At 40.3% G+C, this 21,010-nt stretch overlaps 1 long non-coding RNA gene across 1 annotated transcript in view; it reads left to right on the top strand.

The window, feature by feature from the left end:
* The first annotated feature begins 28 nt into the window (after window positions 1–28).
* LOC103000654 (uncharacterized) overlaps window positions 29–21,010 on the top strand; it is a 143,595-nt gene continuing 122,613 nt past the window's right edge. Inside the window, exons 1-2 of the long non-coding RNA XR_450850.2 lie at window positions 29–263; window positions 956–1,024. This is a non-coding gene — a long non-coding RNA (uncharacterized LOC103000654). The remainder of the gene's footprint in view (window positions 264–955; window positions 1,025–21,010) is intronic.

The following is a 21,010-nucleotide window of genomic DNA, read 5'->3' as shown; positions in this document are numbered from 1 at the left end:
GAGCTCGGGTGCGCCGCCGGACGCGGTCCGACTGGAAACAGGCTCCCTCCAACCGAGGGCCGCAGTCGCTTCGGCTGGCCTGCAAGTCTCAGAGGAAAAAGGGGTTCCAGAAGTGCGTCCCCCGGGCCGCTCACCCGGCACTGCAATTGTGGGGGGAAGAGAATAGAGGAGTGAAGAAGGGTGCATTTTCCATCTCACCTCGGTCCTCGGCTAGGAAAACCACGTAGCCCTGACCAGTGGGCTCAAGGCCCTGCTGGAAACTGGTGAGCCCGCGTTCAAAGACCACTCTTCTAGACCTCTCTAATGTCAGAGGGCCCATGTATCAGGGCCTTTCTGTGCCAGCCCTGTCCTGGGCACTCTGGACGTTGTCAGAATATAGCGCAGGGGTCAGGGACATGGGCTTTGCGGTCAGGCATACCTGGGCTCCACTCACAGCTCTACCAATATCCTGATAGCCCCGGACCTTCTTAGCTTCTCTGAGTTTCATTCCTTCAGTATATTTTAGTTGTCTACAATGTACAAAGCCCTGTGCTCAGCTTCTGAGTTTCTTCAGATTTCTCTGACAGATCAACATAGTGCTCGGTGCATAATAAACTCCCATATAGCTATCATTTATTAATTACTGTTTTCAAATTAAATATAACAACTTTGTGAAGTGATAGCATACCATTTTAAAATGAGGAAAAGGAGACTGAGACGTTAAGGAACTTAACTTCGCACAGCTGATAAATGATGGAGGTGGGATCTGAACACAGGTAGTCCTGCTGTTTTAATTCACTACGGCTTCTCAGATTGTGGCTATCTCAACATTTTATGTAGACACAATTAAGGGTTAAATGTTGTAGTGCAGTTACAAACTAGGGTGGCACATTATTACTGAATAAGATGCTTGGGTATATACTGAAGATTTTAAGTACAGAAGGCATTAGAGAAGAATTTATTGTGGTTTTTGCAGGTTCTGAGTGTATATGTCTCAGCTTGAGATGAGAAAATGAGACCAAGTAACAAGCATATTTTTTCAACTGTAAGTATCTCTTTACATTATTTTTCAAGGACCATTGACAACAAAAATTGTTATTTCTGATGTTGGTATATGCGCTTCTATTTAGAAAGGGAGAAGTTGGGCCAATGAAAAGTCTCTATTTTCCTTGTGGTAACATGAGGAAATGGCTAATAGGAAATAAGCTTTTGCTTCTCATGAAACAACCTTGGAAGAGTCACATTTGGGAAAGGTTGAAACCCTTTCTTTCAACAGAAACAGAGACGGAGAGAGGAGGGGAAAAGCTTTATGTATCCTGAGTGCTAATCCCAGGGTGGGGATGCGGATTATTCAGAGTTGCTTCATTCTGCAGCTTCTCTTGGAAGCTCAGCTCAGTCAAACCAAGGAAACAATTGCATCCATCACCAGCCACATAAGTCCTTAGGAGAGATATGCAGATCATGAGAGACTGTTACCTGAGGTTGGGGACCAATGGAGGGTGCATTACCTGCAAAACAGGTAGGCCTTTGCACCAAGAGCCTGAATATGGAGTGAGGAACACAAGTGGATAAGCTGTTCTCCAAGGCCACAAACCTTACCTTATAACCTCCCCCATTTACCCTGAGAGCTATCTCAGGAACTTCCTGGTAAAAAAAAAAGGAGAAATTACTGTGAATAAGAGTCATCTGGAAGATTTCATTGAATAGGTGGGATTTGATTTGCACAGGGACGTAGTAAGAGGTACGATATGAATAATAGAAAATGTGGGACAGGATAGAACATTGTAGGGAGATATGGTAGTAGTGACAAGGAAAAATAAAGGAATGGCTTGGCATACATTTGGGTTAGTATCTTACCTCTGCAACTTACTAGTGTGTGTCCTTAAAAGTTATTTAACCTTTTTAAACCTTATTTTCCTCATCTTTAAAATAAGGATATAATCAATCATTCATTTATTCAATGACATATCATGTACCAAGCACAAAGGAGTCACTTCTAAGTACATACAAATGAAAGTGAGGCCCTTGATTTCAATGAAGTTTTCAGCTCAACATACAAAGAAGTACAATATGATAAGAGAAGTTATGTACGGGGAAGGAGAGAGAAGCAGGAATATCTAAATCTTCCTGGAGGCTTCAGGTGGAACTGGTTTTTGGGTTGAGGTTTTAATGATCCACACACCTATCCATCCTACATATATTTTATGAAGCACTTGCTGTGTGCCAAGCCCTGTTCTAGGTAATGGAGATAGTAGTGGACAAATTAAAGAGTCAAAAATCCCTGTCTACCTAGAGACTGTGTTTATAGTTGATGTTTTATATATGCCTACTGAGGGTGACAGACAATAAGTTAAATAAGTAAAATATATAATATGTTAGATATTGAAAGAACTGAGGAGAGAAAATAAGTATAAAAGAGGGCTATGAAAATTTGGGGGAGAGGGCGTGTTGGCATTCTAGTAGATGGCCAGGGTTGACCTTTCAGAAAAGTTCTGTGGTTTTTGAGTTGAGGCCTGATAGAAAGAGGAAACCATGCTCATGCTCCATGTTTAGAGAACCCACTGCTCACCAGGCACTTTGCAAGAAGCTGGGAAAGGCCTTAAATGCTTTGCAAAGGTTTTTATCTTCTTCTTTTTTTTGTTGTTGTTATAAATTTATTTATTTTATTTATTTATTTTTGGCTGTGTTGGGTCTTTGCTGCTGTGCGTGGGCTTTCTCTAGTTACGGTGAGCGGGGGCTACTCTTCGTTGCAGTGTGTGAGCTTCTCATTACGGTGGCTTCTCATTGCGGAGCACGGGCTCTAGGCGCGCGGGCTTCAGTAGTTGCGGCGTGCGGGCTCAGTAGTTGTGGCTCACGGGCTTACTTGCTCTGCGGCATGTGGGATCTTCCCGGACCAGGGATCAAACCTGTGTCCCCTGCATTGGCAGGCGGACTCTCAACCACTGCGCCACCAGGGAAGCCCCTCTTCTTCTTTTTTTTTAATCCACTAGGCAATGGGAAATTATTGAAGAATCTTGATCATAGGTAGGGCATGCTTAGATTTGTGTCTTAGAAAACTCACTCAGAAGTTATATGGATAATGAAATGGAGGAGGCAAAATTAGAATAGCCATGCTGTCATCTGGGGGCTTCCTCCTCCTTGAATATCTGGTTAACTTGGGTGAAAATCTAATTCTGTGGCATGTGACAGTCTTCATGATACCTGTGAGTTCTCACAGCTTGCTCCTAGTGTGTGTCTGTCCTCTGTAGTCCTTAACCTTTAGGGCTATCTCCTTTTTAGCAAACCATTGAATATAGAACTTATTCATCAAGTTCTAGAAAAACACTCACTCATAGTTGTGTGTGTGTGTGTGTGTGTGTGTGTCTAAATACTTTACTGAAGATTTAGGAGTCACTATGGGATGGGGCTTCAACTGAAAGTATGTGGGACCTTGGGAGCAAGTCAACCAGTACCAAGCTCATTCAACATAATTGCATTTGAAAGTTCACACTTTCAGCATCTGTCATGCCTTTTGGAATATTTTAAAGACAGAAATTTTGAAACTGAGTTTTTTTTTAATTTAAGTAGAGTTGATTCACAATATTAGTTTCAGGTGTATAGCGTGGTGATTCAGTATTTTTTACAGATTATACTCCATTAAAAGTTATTACGAGATAATGGCTAGAATTCCCTGTGCTATACATATATTCTTGTTGCTTATCTATTTTATACATAGTAGTTTGTATCTCTTAATCCTATACCCCTAGTTTGCCCCTCCCTTCTTCTTCTCCCCTTTTGTAACCACTAGTTTGTTTTCTATATCTGTGAGTCTATTTCTGTTTTGCATATATGTTCATTTGTATTATTTCCTAGATTCCACATATAAGTGACTTCATACAGTATTTGTCTTTCTCCGTCTGACTTATTTCAGTAAGCATAATATTCTCTAGGTCCATCCATGTTGCTGCAAATGGTGGAATTTCATTCTTTTTTATGGCTGATTAGTATTCCATTGTGTGTACATATGTGTGTGTGTGTATATTTTATATATATATATATGCCACATCTTCTTTATTCATTTATCTTTTCATGGCACTTGGGTTGCTTCCATGTCTTGGCTATTGTAAATAGTGCTGCTATGATCATTGGGGTGTATGTATCTTTTCGAAGTATGGTTTTCTCTGGATATATGCCCAGGAGTGGGATTGCTGGATCATATGGTAGTTCTATTTTTAGTTTTTTAAGGAACCTCCATACTGTTCTCCATAGTGGCTATACCAATTTACATTCCCACCAACAGTGTAAGAGGGTTCCCTTTTCTCCACACCTTCTCCAGCATTTACTGTTTGTACACTTTTTGGTGATGGCTGCTTGTTTTTATCCAATGACAGACAGAATCTCAATCTTAATTTCAGTCCCTCCCTCTCTCTCTGTTCTCTTGTGGTTACTCTCTTGCTTTATTTTAATTAGCTATTAGAAAACCTTGAATTTGAACCTTGTTTTTCCTGTAGGTAGAATGTGTTACCCAGGGTTTTCAGAACCTTAACTGGATAGCATGGTGAATATTTGTTTGAAGACATTTTTGCAACCCAATTGTCCTCCTGTCATAAATTTGATTCTTGTGCCTGTCTCCTTGACTTTGATGTGTATGTCATGACCAAGCTTGTATCTCAGTCACTACCTTGGACTTTTAAGGGTAAGTCTAGTCAATTCTCAAAGCTTTTCTTTTTTTTTGAATTTGCGTTGCAGTTAGTTCAGGTGTTGGTTTTATTTGCCTTTATAGTTCTTCTCAAATTTTAAATCATTAAGCTCTACAAAATTTATGTGGTCAAGGACATGATCTGTCTTAGTCACCTCTGCATCCTCAGCGTCCAAAGCAGTACCAGGCATGTAACAGATGCACAGCAGATATTTGTTAATGAATGAATGCATGCCTGAATATTTACACAAAACTTTGGTGGGTTTTCTTAATTTTGTATTGGACTTTAAAAATTATTTCACTTTAAATTTGTGTTCTCTAAGAAAAAGCCAGAAATTGCATTTTTATAGCTACTTTATTTATTTATTTATTTATTTTTGGCTGTGTTGGGTCTTCAGTTCGTGCGAGGGCTTTCTCTGGTTACGGCAAGTGGGGGCCACTCTTCATCGCGGTACGGGGACCGCTCTTCATTGCGGTGCGCGGGCCTTTCACTATCGCGGCCCCTCCCGTTGCGGGGCACAGGCTCCAGACGCGCAGGCTCAGCAGCTGTGGCTCACGGACCCAGCTGCTCCGTGGCATGTGGGATCTTTCCAGACCAGGGCTCGAACCCGTGTCCCCTGCATTAGCAGGCAGATTCTCAACCACTGCGCCACCAGGGAAGCCCCAGAAATTGCATTTTTAAAGAAGATATTTGATTATACACAATTCTTCTTCTTTTGCTTTTATATAAAAAAAATAAAAATACCAAGTACCTTCTTTATTTCTTTTAAAAACTGAAATTCTGTATCCCCCAAGAATCTCTCTCTAAGCTTTTTTTCTATTTTAAATATAGTAGGGTGTATATGTCAGTCCAATTTCCCAATTTATTCCCCCCCTTACCCCCTGGTAACCATAGGTTTGTTTTCTACATCTGTAACTCTATTTCTTTTTTGTAAATAAATTCATTTGTACCATTTTTTAAGATTCCATATATAAATAGCATATGATGTTTGTCTTTCTCTGTCTGACTTACTTCACTCAGTATGACAATCTCTTGGTCCATCCATGTTGCTGCAAAGGGTGTTATTTCATTCTTTTTATGGCTGAGTAATATTCCATTGTATATATATACCACATCTTCTTTATCCACTCCTCTGTTGATGGACATTTAGGTTGTTTCCATGTCTTGGCTATTGTAAATAGTGCTGCAATGAACATTGGGGTGCATGTATCTTTTTGAATTATGGTTTTCTCCAGGTATATACCCAGGAGTGGAATTGCTGAATCATATGCTAATTCTCTTATTTTAGTCTTTTGAGGAGCCTCCATACTGTTTTCCATAATGGTTGCACCAATTTACATTCCCACCAACAGTGTAGGAGGGTTCCCTTTTCTCCACATCCTCTCCAACATTTATTATTTGTAGACTTTTTCATGATAGCCATTCTGACAGGTGTGAAGTGATATCTCATTGTTGCTTTGATTTGCATTTTTCTAATAATCAGTGATGTTGAGCATCTTTACATGTCATTATTAGCCATCTGTATGTCTTCTTCAGAAAAATGTCTATTCAGATCTTCTGCCCATTTGTTGACTGGGTTGTTTGTTTTTTTGATATTGAGTAGTATGAGCTGTTTATATATTTAGGATGTTAACCCCTTGTCAGTCATATTATTTGCAAATATTTTTCCCATTGAGTTTTTTTTTAATTTATTTATTTTTGGCTGTGTTGGGTCTTCCTTGCTGTGTGCGGGCTTTCTCTAGTTGCAGCGAGCGGGGGCTACTCTTCGTTGTGGTGCACAGGCTTCTCATTGTGGTGGCTTCTCTTGTTGCGGAGCACGAGCTCTAGGCACACGGGCTTCAGTAATTGTGGCACGTGGGCTCAGTAGTTGTGGCGCACGGGCTTAGTCGCCCCGTGGCATATGGGGTCTTCCCGGACCAGGGCTTGAACCTGCATTGGCAGGCAGATTCTTAACCACTGCGCCACCAGGGAAGCCCCCACATTGAGCTTTAATGCTTGTTAAAGCCTGTTCCTGCCCCCCAGTGATTGGCCTAGCAGAGAGCTTACACCTGCTGTTTTCATTCCACCTCTTATCTTTCCTCTCTCCTCTTCCTCCTCCTTCTGTGGAGCAACCAATAATACCATCTGGTCACCTGCAACTAATCCACCAAAATCTGTATCCTTCAGGTGTCAGTTTCTACTCCCAATTATCAAAGAATTTTTTTTATTATTGAAGTACAGTTGACTTACAATATTTTATTAGTTTCAGGTATACAGCATAATAATTTGATATTTTTATAGATTATACTCCATACACAGTTATTATAAAATATTGACTATATTCCCTATGCTGTATATTACATCCTTGTAACTTACTTATTTTACACCTAGTAGTTTGTACCTCTTATCCCCTTCATCTGTTTTGCCCCTCTTCCCACCACTGCCACCTCTGGTAATGACTAGTTTGTTCTCTGTATCTGTGAGTCTGTTTCTGTTTTGTTATAATTGTTTGTTTGTTTTATTTTTTAGATTCCACATATAAATGAAAACATACAGTATTTGTACACTCTAGGTCCATCCATGTTGTCACAGATGGCAAAATTTCATTCTTTTATGGCTGGGTAGTATTCCATTGTATACATATACCACATCTTCTTTATCCATTCATCTATTGGTGGACACTTGGGTTGCTTCCATATCTTGGCTATAGTAAATAATGCTGCTATGAACATTGGGTGCATACATCTTTTTGAATTAGTGTTTTTCAAAGGCTTTTTCTAACAAAGACCGCTCTCCCTTTCTAAGGGGACTGTTGGTGAATAAAATCTCTTTCTCATCATATATTTCTAAGAGGATTTTTGGTGAATAAAATCTTCTCCTCCTCATCATGTATTTCCTTGAGAAAAATATTTGCCGTCTCTGTATATTTTGCTACATGGCTTCTGAGGGAAGGGTGGCAGTGGCTGGGGTTGGGGAGTGGTCATTTGGGATCAGAAGGTAAAATGTAGTACAGCTGTATTTTACTTAAAGTAGTTGGACCACCTCCAACTCACAGGCTAGTATCAATCTCCTAAAGCGTTGCTAGAAATTTTCTCAAAAGCTCCATTGGTGATAATGCCTATTGGATCTCTGGGTCTAGTTTGGTAGCACCATCCTACCCCACTCTCTATGTGTTGGTTCAAATTCAGTAGCACTGGGGTTCTAGAGTTACCCTAAAAGCAGGCAGGATTCCCAATATAGGACTTTGACCACATTTGTTCATCCTTAAGTCAGGGCTGACCACTGGACCATCATTGACTATGGAGACCCCTCCAACTATTATAATACCAGGGTCTAGGCTAACCAAGGAGGGAGGGCAGAACTATGGTATCTACCAAGCTTTTTTGTTTATGGTGTCAGGAGAGCTTGATGCTATGACCTTTCTCCTGTTTCTGGATCTTAATTTCTGGAGGACTGTTCTTCTCACAAGCACATTCCACCAAAAAACACCCATCTTCACAAGAGTGGGAACACATGGAGGTATTTCTCTTCGTAGCCTCCACCCCTAAGTGGTGCTGTGGATGTTAAAACTGTCGCCAGCGGCTGCTAGATTCCAGGGGCAAATATGTAAGATATTACTGATCTCTTGTTTAGGACTGGCTTCCTAGCTAGGTAAAAATTCAGTAGTCATGGTTCATGTTTAAGGCCCAGGGATTTTTCTAGCATGTTCTCTGATCCAAAGTAAGGAAGTCACTAACCCCGTAGCAAGGGGGCTTTGGTGTTAGAAATCTGAACTTGAGTGACTGAGCTCCACCCCCTGCTCGGCTGGATTTGTACCCTTATTTTTAACCCTGAACAGTTCCCTCTCTTCCTCCCCTTGAATGACTTCTTTAAGAGCAAGGAGTGGGAAGGATAACTCACATTTTCACAGGAAGTTCTGAGCTTCTCCTGTGATGTTTTGCTTTAAAATCCTCCTACAGCAACTTTCTTCAAGAAGCCTGAGTTTTCCAAACTGCTTTCTAATAGCAACGTGGAATGCTTTGTGGAAAAGCTGCTTAAGTTTTAACACAAGCGCGAAGGTCATTTCTCCTTCCAGCTGTTACATTGTCAAAAATCTGACTTACAAATCCAGGCAGTTTACCACATGTTCAAGTATTGTTAAGCAGTCAGCTACCCATACCCCAAGGGATGCATTGGAAGCTTTGTGATCACATAAATTCCTAATTCTGGATCCTGCAAACTTTAATTATTGTCCACATCCCAACTGTCATTTCTCTAATTGTTCAGGGAATGTAAAAATCCTCCTTTCTGCATTACCTGAAAATGTCTAAGTTTTCTTGTGGCATGTAGCATTTACTAGGGGTCCTGATAGTCAGTCCCAAGTTCAGATCTCTGAAGGATCCTGTCCCAGTAGAAGAAGCAGGCATAGTAGGAATCTTTCCTTAGACCTGTAATGAGTTGCATTGTGTCCCCTAAGAAGACATGTTCAAGTCCTAACCCCAGGAACTGTGAATGGGACTTTATTTGGAAATAGGGTCTCTCCAGATATAATGAATTGTTTTGATATGAAATCATCCTGGGTTTAAGGTAAACCCTAAATCCAGTGATGATTAGCCTTTTAAGAAAAGGACACAGAGAGACACATAGACACACAGTAGAAGGCCGTGTGAAGATGGAGACGGTAAAGACCTCCATGTGTTTAAGGAACAAGTAGAAGGCTCAGGAATGGTGCTCAAGGAGGAAGTGGTACAAAATGAATGAGCTCAGAGAATGGTAGGGGTCGTATCCTGTGCAGCCTTGTAAACTATGGTAAAGAGTTTGGATCTTATTCTAGATGTAGGGGAGAGCATTTGCAAGGCTTTAAGAAGAAAAACTGGTCTGATTTGAATTTTTAAGTGATATCTATTGCTACTATGTTGTAGTTAAGTGAAGGGTTGGGGAGGATTTGTATGGTGTCAATTTAGCTAAACCTGAGTTATGTTTCCCAGAATTCCCTTCCCTGCATGGCTCAGGGGTAGTGAGCCTCACAAGGAGCATTTTGTACGCTGTTTGGAAGGCAGAAAGGAAGCAGTAGCCTATTGCTTTTACACTTGGAAGGTCAGAGCAGGGCACAAGACCCCACTGCAATGCACCCACATTGCTGTAATCTGCTGGCTCACCTTACTGGCCTGGGACAACATCTGGCCCACAAGTCCTGCCAGATTTTCTCCTTCAGCCTCGCTCCGCCCTGGGCCAGGATCATATTTAGCTCCATGACTAAGGGCATCAGCTTCTCCAGCAAGACACATACTCTCATCAAAGTTGGAGGCTCAGAGGTTGTGAGAGAATGACAGTAATTCCGAGTCTATCTTTGTAGGTTCAAGTCTGTTCTCACAGGTTCCAGTTGATCCTCACATCTCCCTCTTTATATTCATCATCCCTTTAAGTGCCAGAGCCTGGGACTGGCACGTGCACTGTTTAATCAGCTTCCACAGTTGTAAGGTCAAAGCCCTATAACAAATTCATATACATATGTATGTGTGTATATATATATATATATATATATGTGTGTGTGTATTTTATATATTTATATAAATTTTGTAGTTTTTATACTTATAAAAAGATTATAGTATATATGTAAATATATTTAGTTATAAAATATATATATTATATATTTAAATATACTGTATTTGAAATATGTTTTATTTTATTTAAATATTTATTACATATAAAAATATTTTTTATATATTATATATTTGTTTTATATATGCGTGTGTGTGTGTGTATGTGCATCCATCCTTGTGGTTCTGCTTCTCTGATTGAACACCACTGAAGCAGGGGCAAAAGTGAAAGCAGGTGCACTTGTTAAGTGGCCAATACCATTTAGTCCAGAACCAGAGATACAGAGATATTGTTATGGAGATGGAGAGAGGTGTACCAATTTAAGAATTGTTTTGGATGTTGTATTAGGGTTCTTTAGAAAAACAGAACTGATTGGATGTATATATAGAGAGAGAAAAGTAAGAAATTTATTATAAGGAATTGGCTTATGTAATTATGGAGGCTGAGAAGTCCCAAGATCTGCAGTCGGCAAGCTGGAGACCCAGGAGAGCTGATGGTGCAGTTCTAGTTTGAGCCTGAAGGCCTGAAAACCAGGAGAGCTGATAGTGTAAATTCCAGTATGAAAGCTGGCGGACTCAAGACCCGAGAAGAGCCAATGTTTCAGTTTGAGTCTAAAGGCAAGAAAACACTGATGTATCACCTCAAATAGTCAGACAGAAGGAGTTCCCTCTTACTCTTTTTAGTTCTATTCAGGCCCTCAACTGATTGGACGAGGCCCACCAGCATTAGGGAGGGCAATCTGTTTTACTCAGTCTGCTGATTCAAATGTTAATTTCATCCAGAAGCACCCTCACAGACATACCGGGATGATGTTTAACCAAAGTCTGAGTACCCTGTGGCCCAGTCAAATAGACACATAAACTTAACTATCACAGAGGTAGAACTTACAAAATGTATGGATCTATATTGGATGCAGGTCTGGCTTCATGTGCAGTTGTACCAGGCCCCATACTTAGAAGGACTCCACAGTTGGTTTAATGCTTTGCTGTTGCTGTCTTGAAATTCTTGATAATTTTTCAACAAGAGGCCCTGCATTTTCATTTTCCCCTGGGCCCCACATATTGTGTAGCTGGTCCTGGTGGATGTGAGGAGTGAGGGGGATAAAAGGCTTAAGGATTACACTTGGGTTTTTGGATTAAATGACTAGGTGGACGGTAGTGCATTGGAGGTGGAAATTGACAGAGAGCTCAAGAATTTTGATTTGAACATGTTAACGTAGAGCTGCCTCTTAGACATTGTGGGTAAGATATTTGTTGACTGCTTCCCCAGCATTTATTTCCCTCTTCCTGATTCCTAGCTAGACCTTGTTTCGCAACCTTGTGGTTAGGGTTTGACTGGCTCTAGTTCCAGCCATCCACACGCTGTCCTGGCATGGCAGTCTCTGCCATATAGGGGCAAAGTAATCAACTAAGCTATATAAACTACTGGTGCTCTTTTTAATTCCCTTTAACCGTAGACCAAAGAAGAAGGAGAAGACTGATTATTTGAGAAGGAGAGGCAAAGGCTGCAGAAATCAAGCCTAAAGTTTTCTCAGTTTCAGGTCGTGTATAATTGTGGGAGAAACTCCTCGTTTTCCCCAATATCTGTCTTTGCCATCTTCCTCCTTTGTTAGCTGGGCTCCTGTTAAAAAGGCTACATTTCCTTACCTTCCATGCAGCTAAGTACAGCCTTGTGATGATATTCTGTTTAATGGGCTGTAGGGGACATTGTGTGTGTAATTCCTCCTCGCTTCTTTCTTCCAACTGTCTAGAATTTATATGCATTAATAGGAATCTCAGTAGTAGGTAGCAGAAAAGAACCCTGGTCCTTTGACATCCTGAAGCCATGCCAGTTCTGGACTTCCTACTTCTTGTCTGTTACAAGAGAGCTAAAACGATCTTATTTAAGATAAGATTACTATCCACCACTATTTTCAATTTCTGTCACATGTAGCCAGTGTTAATCCTAAATGATACAGTGTCCATATATTAACTCCTTTTCTTTCAAGGGCACCTAAATGAATGCTGGCTTGATGCAAACAAGAGTCTAATTAGAACAATTTTTTTTTCTTAGTCAGACCTTGTGTATATTTTCTACATACACACCAAAAAACCAAAAAAAAAGAGAAAAAAATCCTTTTACCCAATCCATATTTTGCTTTGCCTTTTAAGTCGTAGAAGAATTATAGATACTTTACTAGGATCTATTATTAAAAGCACTGCTACTTTCTCTAGGGAAGCAACAATTGATCCACATTTTCCTGGCACTAGCTCACAGTTCATAAACCCTTGTTTAAAATTAACGCAAATCATTAAACAACACAGAAAACAATTCTTTTAAAATTACACAGTAAAAGCTGCCTTCTGAGAGACTGGAAAAATTGAGTTTACATGTAATCTCAGATAAGGTGACCAAATATTCAAAATTGGCTAAGACAGCCTCAACTCCCAGATTGCCCACTGTTCTGGTTTCTGTCTCAGCACACGTCTTGTGGTTCTAGCCAGATGTCATCCAGCTTTAGGACAGGAATTCCTCCCCCTGCTCAGGAGAGCAAATAACTGAAAATGGGGGGAAACAACCTGAAAGTATAAATGGCAAAAAACTAAAGCATTGTTAGAATATTTTGGTTCTTTGTTTGACAAAGTGTGGAAACATTTGTCCGTGAATACTGTTTAGTTTGGTGTCTTTCACACTGTGTATTGCATGACACATTTCTAGGGTGTGATTGATATTTTTAAAAAGTGATATTGACTACAGTAGGCTAGAAAATGCCAGAGTGCATTGCACATACTAAGGATGAGTATTTTTCAGAAATTTCTGTTTGTGCTTTGTCTGTGAGTCTTTGGTACAAGAGGGTGAATAAATGAAATTTAAAACCACTAAATTTTAGTTATTATGGCTGCACTCCCCAATGTTTCTTGAATCATACAGCAATATTAAGAAATGTTAAGCCTTCCATTCATCGTATATTTAATCTGTGTAACAGTAACAGTACTTGTGAGTCCATCACTTCCTTGGGTGGGGTTTTCCCTTCAAGTCCCAGACTCACATAAGTTTTCCAAGGCTGTTCCAGGGACTTTACAAGTGTCCAGGGCTATTGGATGAGGTGCTGTCTACAGGGGATTGGTCAGTGGATAGTTCACTGTTGAAGTTCACTGGAAGTTCACTTGGTGTTTAAAGACTAAATTGAAGTTAGCCAATTGGACAAGGAGAGAATGGCATTCCAGGTAGAAGGAGCAGTATATATTAAACAGAAGAAAGAAATAGTAGATTGTATGGTTCACAGTATCTTACATGTAATTTTGAAATCCAAGAAGTTCTAAAAGCTGAAAGCTTTTCCTTGATCCATTAGGCAGGAAAACCTGACTCAATCTGAACTCATTGGTGTGCTGCATTTGTCAGGGACCCATCAGGAAACAGATGGTATTCTCAAATTGGGATTGTTGAAAGAGGATTTAATAAAGAGACTCCTTCAAAGGCGTGGGGGGAGTGCTGGCACAGGGATAGGAATGTGATAGTGGGACAGGAGAGCTGTGATCCCGAGACACACGTCCCTAGGAGACGAGAGAGTGATTCTTGGAGGCCAGAAGGAAGGAGTCATGGGAAGAAGACTGCCTAAAGAGCAACTGCCTCCAGATGACTGTCTGTCAGGAGAGGGAAACACCCCAGGCTCCTGGATAGCCTGCTGGGCTCCCCATTGGCTGTATCCCATTAGAAACCTGGGGGCAGTGGAGTGTGGGGCTGAAGCGCAGATAGGTCAGTTTCCCAGGCACAGAGCAGGTGCAAAAGGGCAGATTATAAATCTGGAGGAGCCAAGGGAAGTGGCTCAGTGGCAAAACCAGACCCCAACTGACTGAGGCCATTTGTGACCTTATTACACTTAATGTGAATATTCTAGGTTTGCTGCAGAAACATTTATGTGTTTGATACGAGTTGATGCCTTAGACCATCTGGGGTGTTATGTAACATATATACATAGACATCTATCTATCTATCTATCTATCTATCTATCTATCTATCTATACATGGGATTACCTGTTGAAAATCTAAAAAGTTATGAATTCTGAAACGCTTGTGGTCTCTGGGGTTTCTGTTAAGAGCATACCTACAAACAGTAAACTGGAGACGTTTCCATATGGCTAGAAGATTTTGTACGTGGGGAGTTAGAAGGCAGGAGAGGAGGCTGGAAAAGTGGACTGGAGCCATGACAGAAAGAGGCTTTTATGTCAGGCCAAGAGTGTGGACTTGGTTGTAAATGGTGGGGATCGATAATAAAGACTTTTAAAGGGGATGACAAGGTTATGCATGTGTTTTACAAAGATCACGCTGGCTATAATGCACAGATTGCATTGTATTCTCCTGGGCAGCAGAGCATATGATGGCCTGGGTTTGGCATTTCTCGTATCTCAGAGTAGAGAAGGAGCGGGGGAGGGAGGCAGGGAGGGGCGAAAGGCTGGCTCTAGTGACTCACAACTGCACGGATGACGCTTGAACAGAACGTGGAAGAATCAGAGAAACACCTGCTGGGGACCAGAAGAGGACACTATAACAATTTCAGATGTCATGTTAAGCACCGCTTAGTAAGCTGCTTAACAAGGCTTTTGCCAGCATTGCAGATATATTTCATTGCTCGTCAGCCAAGAGAGATACTGTTCCCTTGCTTTTTTGAATCATATATTCTTCTTAAGAGGAATGAATAGGGACCCACGGGCGTTAAGTGGCAGTAATTACCCAGTGAGTCTGTGATAGAATCTGGACTGGTCTTCTAACTCTGGGCCGTGTTGTTTTTATCACACCACACTGCCATCCAGTCAGTCTGCAATATGGTGATGGTCCACATAAATGTGTACTTGAGTTGCTAAAAAGAAAATATAGAAGTAAAAGACTAGTGCATTAACTATTGACTTTGGAAGGTATAATTTTTTCCTCTTCAAGTTTTAATGAAAATAAAACCTCAAAATCTATAGCATTAAGCAAAATAAAAGTCTAGTAAAGCTAGCACAGTAGTTTATGCATAATTATGGAAAAACTGGTGCACAAAGTGATTATATGATATATCATGGCTCACTTTGTCAAACTTATTTCACAGTTTATTTATAATTGATTATTTCTTAATCTTTCTCAAATTGTTTAATGGTTTCCATATGCTTGCTTGTGTTTTAATTCATGTGCATTTAGTGAATCCCACCTACCACAAGCAAGTGAAAGTCTATAAAATAAAAATTTATCTCCTTTTCGCCCCTCCCCCTCCCCCTTCAACACTTTCTCTAGGGGTAACCACTCTTAAGAGGTGTGTTCTATTTTTTCAGGTTTGTATCCAAACCTTCCTATATGTTACAGACATACAAAACCAAATGTTGTTTCTTGTGTTGTTTTCCCACAAAAATGGCATAATACCATGAGAGTGTTCTGCAACTTGCTTTTCTCACTTGATACGTTACATGTATCTTCATGTAGATATTAATGATTGCTTTGTGTTCTATTGCAAGGATTTTCTTTAATTTAACCATTCTGTAACTGATGGTAAATAGGCTCTTTTAAAGTTTTTATTATGACAAATAATCCTTCAGATTAACATCCTTGTACTACTTCTTATTTGTAAATACTTGAAAGACCTTGCTCTCTAAGGTCTTTGGCCAAAGTATATATTTTGTAGGAACTGGTAACTTCTTTTTTCTTAAACCTTCTCTTGGAAGTCATTCATATTAACCTATAAACACAGCAACAAAAAACCATTTTATTGAATTTTAGGCAAATGATAAAAGTGACTAAGAGGGTTTAGATCCGGTAGACACCATTAATATCTTGCTATTTTCTCCTTTAGCTCACTAATCTCAGTTTCTTAAGCAAGGTCATTCTGGAGATTACTCTTAAAAAATTCTTCTTTGGTGTTTACTTCATCATATCTTTTATCTTAAGAACATCTAAGAGGCACAAACCTGAGAAAGAATCTCCAGGTTAAAGAGGTGGAAGTTGCTAGAAGTTAAAGCGGTGTTTCCACACTAAGGAAGTGACATGCTAAAGGGCTGTGGCACCCAGGACATTTTCTAACTCTCTGCTTCCACCTTTGCCTCAAATAATGAGCTCCTCTGAGAGGAGCAGTGTGTGGTGGCTAGGAGCGTAGACTTACGCACTCATTAGCTGTGGGCCTGGAGCAAATGACTTAACTTCTCTGTGCTGCAGTTTCTTCATCTGTTAAAACGGGGATGGTGATGATGATGATGACGATATTGCCTACTCTGTAGGGTTGTTGTGAAAAATCAGAGATTAATATTTATAAAGCACTTACAGGGCCTGGCATATCAAAAGCACTATATAGGTATTTGTTAGATAAAATACACAATGTTATAGGCACTGTGAAGTCTCCTGAAGGAGCAACTATTCATGAAACTTTTCCAAAGTTCAAATATAGCTGAAGTTGCTCAAAATATCATACGAAAAATCTCCCTTCTCCTCCTTATCAGACCTTCACTATAGGGCTTTCTCTATTCAATACTCACAGAAGCCCTATATTTCAGTGGTTTTTTCTGGATTTCTAACTTCTAATAAGAAATGATATTTTATTTAGGTTAAAAAAAAAGCAGGTTAAAAAATGGACAGATACTGGGTGTCTATTTCCTCACAGTTGTTAGCACATTCTTTTTGTTCAACAGAATAGTCTAACAAGAAGAGGAGATTTGCAAAAACATATCATAGAAGAAATCGAGTCAGATTTCAGAAACATAAGTACAGAAACAAATTGGATTGTCAGGAAACATAACCTTCTGAACATAAGAAAATGATAGAAAATTCATTGACAGTATATATTTATAACCCACATTTTCACATTCTTTGTTTTTTTGTTTTTGTTTTTGTTTTTGGTTGCACCACGCAGCTTTCAGGATCTTTGTTCCCCCACTAGGGATTGAACCCGGACCCCAGCAGTGAAAGCACTGAGTCCCAACCACTGGACCTCCAGGGATTTCCTATAACCCACATTTTCAGATTTTATTATTATAACTATTAGAAATACAGACAATTTTTATTTAATCAAGAGCTGGTTAGCCAGATCTGAGATTTTACAAGTCTTTTGTTACTCTTTTCTTTTCATCCTGCCCCTGCAATATCCTGCATTTTGATCAGTTTCAAAGCATGCGAAGTCAGGTATGAGATTTGTTTCTCTTAATATGCTTAGACTTCCAAGGCAAACTGTGTAGTGTTTTACTTCCTCTTTAGCAGGAATGTACAGAATGAAAGGGCCCCTCCCTCTGGGGGCCTCTGTATTCTTTGGAATAGTTGACTGTAGCCTTGGGCTGAGCACTCTGACCAAGTAGTTTTATATTCTTGTCTGATGTATTATGATTTAGTTTCACAAGAGTTGAATGTCTTACTTCCTCGTATTATCACTAACAGGATTTGGAGGCCTGACGCCAACTTTTAATACCAACTTCAGCAAAGAATCGTGCTTGTAGGACTTTGGAGAGGATTTCTGATACTGAAAGAGGGAGGGAAAATTACCTTGCTGTGGGTAGCCACTGAAGTACCCATGGAGAGTTGGCATTCAAACTTTCAGACTTGATTAAGACACTAGGAAGGAAAAAAAACCTCTAGGAAAGAAGCTGTAGCAGATATAACTATAGCCACCTTGTAATTGGGTATTGTGTGTGTTTGTTTCTTTTATACTTCGCCTTGTTCCAGAAAGTTAAGCAGTTATCATATGATTCCTCTTCCAGGACAACAACAGGAAAAGATGGAGCTCTTGTTTCTTTTCTTCTCCTTGGCCTGCATAGGCCTGTGTTTAACTCTGTAATAATTTCTTTTAAAATTAGAGTTGCTCAGGCAACTATACCCTTTACTTTCTAACTTGACCCCGTTTCCTGATGAATGGTCTTTTTATTTCTTAGCTAAGTCCTAAAGGTTTTCACATCCTGCAGTTTTCTCTGCTAAATAGCTCTAGGCATAATTGCTTATAAAATCATAGGCAACCATAAAACCTTAGATTTTTTTTAAGGAAACTTAGAGACCATTTAATCCAACCCCCTCATTTTATAGTTAAAGAAATTGAGTCCCCAAGAGGGTAAATGTCTTGTTCAATGACATCTAGCTAATTTGTAAACCGGGTAGAATTTTCCCAAGCTAATTTTTTTGGCTTGACTAGAATTACAGCTAAAACCATTTTAAAGGCCACATACTTTTCCATCTTGGTCCTTTTGAAATATCATATGGATATAATGTACAGTAATCAAATTTACAAAATCTTGACTCCTAATTCTGAGAAACACTGTGATGTGAGAAATTGTTAAAGAGGTTTGGAATTAACATGGTTTTTAATAGACCATTTCTTACAATGCTGGTCTCAGATGTACAAGTTAATTGAGGGTTGGCTAGGTCAGCCTAAAGAGATTGCTTTGCTTTACCTAATGACCTTTATTTTGGTGAGGGAGGGAGTTGAGGGAAAATGAACCAAGGCAAATAGAGAGAAATAATGTCAACATAGGAATCAGATTAGGTTCAATAATCTATTGTCATTACTATTAATATAATATCACACTTTGTGCCTACAAGATCATAACTCTAGTTTGGCAAAATGAAGACCAGTAAGAAATTATAAATTACCTTTGTGTCCATAACTTGCATCTAGCAAGAGCCAAAGGTGAAAAGTCTGTAGCTTCCCCATTCTCTTTCTGCTGCCCACTCATACTGGTTAGTGAGTCTGTCTATGAAGCCACAAATAACTCACAGAATCTTTGAAGAGCCACTCTTCTTGACCTCTGTATGCCTCTCTTTGCAGGATAGTGTATCCCACAAACAGGCCCATCTCTAATATTTGTGAGCCTGAAGTGAATGCACAAATGGTTATTTTCACAAATCCCCCCTAAGTGGGCCACCTACCCTTCTGTTCATACTGACCTCAAAGAAACTTGTGTATAAGTGTGCAGACTATACCCTACATATTCAAGTTCTGTCCATAACTCCAAACACAAACTATACAAACAACTACCTCTTAACTACACTTTGGGCAATATGGTCTGCCCCTAATTGTACAGAGCGGAGCAAAAGCCCAAGCAGGCCCTGGAAGTAGGCTCAGAGCTTCATGAGAAGGGAATTCTGGACATCCTGGTTAGGGAGAGCTTGGTCTAGAAGAGGATAAGAAGGTTACAGGTGGTCAAACACCCTTGGACTCACAGACCCACCATTGTTCGTGTTGCGGGGAGGAGGAGGGCCAGAAGAGGGCCTTCTAAAGCATGGGACCCAGGAAAGAAGTTCTGGTTAATTGGATCAAGAGTAGTACTGCCAACAAAAAAACTCTGGGATGGAGCCCTCCTATAGACATTGTCTTGGGTTGGACCTGTACAGAGTATGGAATCAAAGATGTCTGATGGCCAGAAAGGAGTCATTTTTAAAATGGGAGGTTCAAGAGATTGAAAAAAGCATCTAAAAGAACAAGACTGTTCAAAATTTTGTCATGTCAGGACTGAAAGGAATATTCAAGATCAGCTAATAAAGATGGAATGAGACTACAAAGACAGACAACTTGCTCAGGGTCAGACTGCAAGTTAGTAATAGAGCTCAGCCAAAAACTGGGAACTTGGGCTGCCAGGTTCTCAGGACTGGGTTTTTTCCACAACCCCGTGCTGAATCCCTTTGATGTAAAACTGTAAGCCAAGATGGAAGAAAGATGGCCACAGGGTAGCTCTTATACTGTAAGTAAGTCTTTTCAACAGTGTGACAGAGCAGAATGGCAAATACCAATGGTTTCTACTGAAAATCAAAGATCAGTCAGCCTCTGTGTGTGTGTGTGTGTGTGTGTGTGTGTGTGAGAGAGAGAGAGAGAGAGAGAGAGAGAGGAAGAGAGAGAGAGATATAGAAAATCAGGTAAAGAAAGAGAGGGGAAGCACTAAAATACAGGGGCCAATGTCTTGGTGGGGATGTTGAGCATCAGAGAAGCTCTATCTCTTTTTATGAGTCAAAACCAGGAAGTGATATCATCATTAGACAGTTCAATTGGGGAACTTGGTACAATGAGAAAAGGTAGAAATGAGGAAGGGAGCTATAGGGTGTCTGAATTAGTCCCTCACTCCTGTTTGCCACTACTTTGGGACTCTATTTCAACTTCATTCATACCCTCCTACACTGTCAGTAATGTTTGTTTTAAAAATGAAGGTCAGGAAGAGGGAGATGTCCTGGAACCTTTGAAGGTATATTCTCAAGATGCTGATGTAATTCCTCCACATAATATTGATGAGAAAACAACCCAGAGGGACTTCCCTGGTGGCACAGTGGTTAAGAATCCGTTCGAACCCTGGTCTGGGAAGATCCCACATGCTGCAGAGCAACTAAGCCCGTGCACCACAACTACTGGGTCTGTGCTCTAGAGCCCTCGAGCCATAACTACTGAAGCCCATGCTCCTAGAGCCCATGCTCCACAGCAAAGAGGAGCCACCACAATGAGAAGCCCGCACACCGCAACGAAGAGTAGCCCCCGCTCTCTGCAACTAGAGAAAGCCCGTGTGCAACAACAAAGACCCAATGCAGCCCAAAAGATAAATAAATAAATAAATAAATAAAATTTATTAAAACCAACAACAACAACAACCCAGAGCAGGAGGAAGGTGAGCAGGAAATGGCTGCTTCTCAGCTCCAGTGATTATCCCTCACATTCACGGTGAGAGCCATGAAAATCCTCCTCTTGGTCTGTGAGGAACTACATGATCTGGCTGTTTTTCCACTGCTAGTAGGGGCCTAGGAAAAACTGTGCACATTTCTGAGTAACTCTCTGCATCATGCTCAGTGGTGAAAAGCTGAAAGCATTTCCTCTGAGATCAGGAACAAGA

This window comes from Balaenoptera acutorostrata, chromosome 3, assembly GCF_949987535.1.
Source record: "Balaenoptera acutorostrata chromosome 3, mBalAcu1.1, whole genome shotgun sequence".
NCBI lineage: Eukaryota > Metazoa > Chordata > Mammalia > Artiodactyla > Balaenopteridae > Balaenoptera > Balaenoptera acutorostrata.
This window is presented reverse-complemented; position numbering and strand designations above follow the sequence as displayed.